The sequence below is a fragment of the Ooceraea biroi genome, chromosome 9, assembly GCF_003672135.1.
Source record: "Ooceraea biroi isolate clonal line C1 chromosome 9, Obir_v5.4, whole genome shotgun sequence".
In the NCBI taxonomy this organism is placed as follows: Eukaryota; Metazoa; Arthropoda; class Insecta; order Hymenoptera; family Formicidae; genus Ooceraea; species Ooceraea biroi.
In genome coordinates, this window is record NC_039514.1 from 13,789,603 (window position 1) to 13,793,201 (window position 3,599).

Genomic DNA, 3,599 nt, shown 5'->3' on the forward strand with positions numbered 1-3,599 from the left:
GGGTTGTCCTGAGCGAGCCAACTTGTCAACGATAATCCAATAGTAACTGCGAGAATAGCGGGAACAATCGAACGCGATCGGCAAGTCTCGATGTTGCTAAACACGGTCATTGTGCCGGCTTAACAATACGCCGCTATATCAGCAACATCGGCGTCCATAAGTCCCAGCGTTCGGTCAACAATTCGCGTACCCGACCATCGCTACTGTTGAAAAATATCCGGCCGCGCTTAACCACCGTTATTGCCATTTGTTTCCCTTCCTGTCGCCAAACTTGCATGGCTCGTGATTTCCGTGGATCTCCGGTAAATCTCGATCTAGATAGTGAATATATCGAGCATAAATGTCTAAAATAAGATGCATAATTAAATTCTCTGTATGCACACATATGAGTAAATGTACTATAAAGTTTCATATTTTTAATTTTCTTTTGTAATATTTAATATATATCACGAACAATTTAACATAATATTAAAATAGTACAAAAATACGTGAAATACGTGTATGCAAATTTAAAGAAAGATACTAGATATATTTGTTAGAGAAGATAATTGTTTGATTTAGATATTACAATGTTCTTGTCTATCTTTTTCAATTTTTATTGCATATTAAGCATGTATCTGTCTCATATATAGATTCAAATTATTGTCTACTAAAATGTTAAACTAAAATCACTGTCAATGATAATATATGTGATATAAGTTAAACTTAGGAGAGCATATATTTACATTAATTTATGCTTTTTTGAGTTAGTGTTAAAATGAGTTAATCAAATCTTTCAAAAATTCCTGTATAGATTCGCAATATAGAGTTTCGCTGACGCCAGCTTATAAAAACATAAAATTACAACTTTCTCTCGTTATATTTATATAAATTGTATTTTTATTTGAAAAATGATACTTATTCTTTGCTTGCAAAAAATAAGCATCATTTGCAAAACTTTATAATAATAAAGTAATAAAATAAATTTCTGATTTTGGGACTTTATTAAAATTAAACCTTCTTAAGATGTTTTTGGTTCATATTCATAAAAAGGTGCATGACAAAGATTTCACGTTACGATACTCGTATTTCGGTTTCACTTTGATAACAATACAACCTCATTTGCATGACAAAAGATGGTTGACGCATTTGCCGAGTCGCAAGCTCGCCATTAAAAGGTCAATCTGTGTTTTTTCCTAACTTGCAAGCCAATGTGAATCAAACGTGATATATATTTCACGAGGAATTATCGGGGCCAAGTGCGAGTGCGCGTCGAGTCGAGTTCCGGAACGAGTTTTCGACCAATTGCGCGTGGCAAGCGGCTGCAGATACCGCCCCAACATGGCGTCCGACGCTCCTGTTCTTTCCCCACTTCCTCGCAAACGTTTGCGCATTTCGTTCACGTCACGTGACATTTTGAGTTATCGATAATTTCTTATTTTACCAATGCACTGCACTCTCTAGAGAATTTAACCTGTTTTTTTTTATTATCCTTCTTGCGTTAGAAATAAATGCGTTTATAAAAATATAAATAATCCTAAGTTGCTAATAATAATTGAATATCTTTATGTATCGAACCATAATGCACATGCATCCGTATCTTTAACAGCTGTCAGCAATTTCGACAGCGATCTCGTTCACTTGACCTTAATTCCTGACATCAATCCTAACCGGTGGTTATCGAGCAAAACAATAGTTGCTTAATGCACTTCGCGGAATGCGATGTAAGCGTAGTTACATAATATTCATCCTCCTAACCGATATTTTTATTTTTCGTAATGTTTCTTCGCGTATTGAGTCTCTATCGTTAAAAACAGTCTGGCGCACATTCATAAAAATAAAATTTATTATGAAAAGTAATAAATCATTCAGAAAGTTACGTGTAAATAATGTTCATGAATCATATGCTGTTATACAGATTAAGAAAAATAACAACTATTTTAAGCGTAGGCTTTTGAAAATTGGAAATTTAATCTTAAATGTTATATCTTATATTAAAGATATTCAGAGCATTTATTAGACATAGGCACAAATTCTAGCTTTTTTAAAAAAATATTACTTTACTTTCATAAAATATAACAAACAATTTAATCACATTAAAATATTTACCCTAGTATCTTATAGCTTCTGCCACCTTTGTATTCATTTTTATATTTCATGAGAAAAGAAGATGACGGTCTGAAGACGATGAAATTCATAATATATTTTCGAGTCTCAGCCACATCGCGAAAGTGCTGTCCAGCCAAAGCGTTCTGTATTGATCGGAGTAGGTGATAATCAGAAAACGCCAGATCGATGAATATGCCGTGTGCGGTAGAGAATCCTAGTCCAAGTTGAAGATTGCCTCCTATAAATTGCAAAAGCAACACATGGTCATCGTGCAGCAAAATGATTTTCCGGTTCCCCTATCGAAAAATGGCCTTTTGCATGCACAATTTTTCGGATAAACGATTTAGTTCACGAGAGTGACGTGCCGGAAAACCATTTCTTGTTAGGTTCTTTCTGGATCGGCCTCAAACATAGCTTAAACTGGATGCAGAAGAAAGAGAGAAACTTTCTAGGAATACAATAGAAATAATAAATAAAAAAATAAGAGATGAAATAAAATAAATATTTGATTAAAAAAGTATATTTTTTCAGATGTTACTTACTAAAAAATCGTAATAAACACCCAATAAGTTATGAATTAATGAGACTTGCTGTTAAATTTCTTGAGTAAGTTTGTCAACATCAGATGAGTATGCTGTAATTCTCATTTTTCAACATAACTTGCATTATTCTGAGACTTTCGTGGCTTATTTTTAATGTAACTCATGGTTCAAAATATATTTTTCAGACAAATATATCGAATCAAAAACTGAAGGAAACCCAAACACAAATATTTTAAAACTTGTATAACGTGTCCGAAATATACTACTGCATGCATGGAATACAATTTGGTCTTGCTTTTTCAACTTTTTGTCTATCACGGTCTATGTGTGTAGAATTGCAAGAGCAGTCTTTTTTTCTCTTTAAATCCCCTATTTCAATTTTAAGGCAACTCGATGCCACTCATGTCCACTATGTTTCTTGCACGTATCTAAAAATGGCATTGAGAAAGTTAAATTATTCGTTATGTAGATTATTGACTCGCATCTCAGTTCGATAATGTGAACTTGACTTTATGCGGTTATATGTTTTGTTGGACAACAAAGTTCTACGTGTTGTTGGACAGTGCAACGGATGTACCTCCGAGCAGAGCGAAAATATAAATAAATACGTGCAAGCAAAATATATTTTTCAACTATATTCGCGACGGCGCTGGACTTGCCGTGATAGAAAGTCGACCGCACTTTCATCAGGTAGCTTAATTCGGGATTCGGCTCGAGACTCGATTCGATAATGCAGATGCTGCTTGAAAATTAACGTATCGTACCGTGAGTGGAGCAAACGCGACGTGAAATCATCGAGGAGTCGGCAGGAGCGTACAACGCGCATGCGCCGCGCCGGAGAGGGCGGTCTGAAGTTGCAGCGGTAGTGAAACAAGAGAACCCAGGCCCCGCCTATGGCGCATGCCGTGGAGGCGCGCGCATGCGCGCACTAGCTCGCCGGCGCGGGCGTCGTTTCTTTTACAGCCTAGT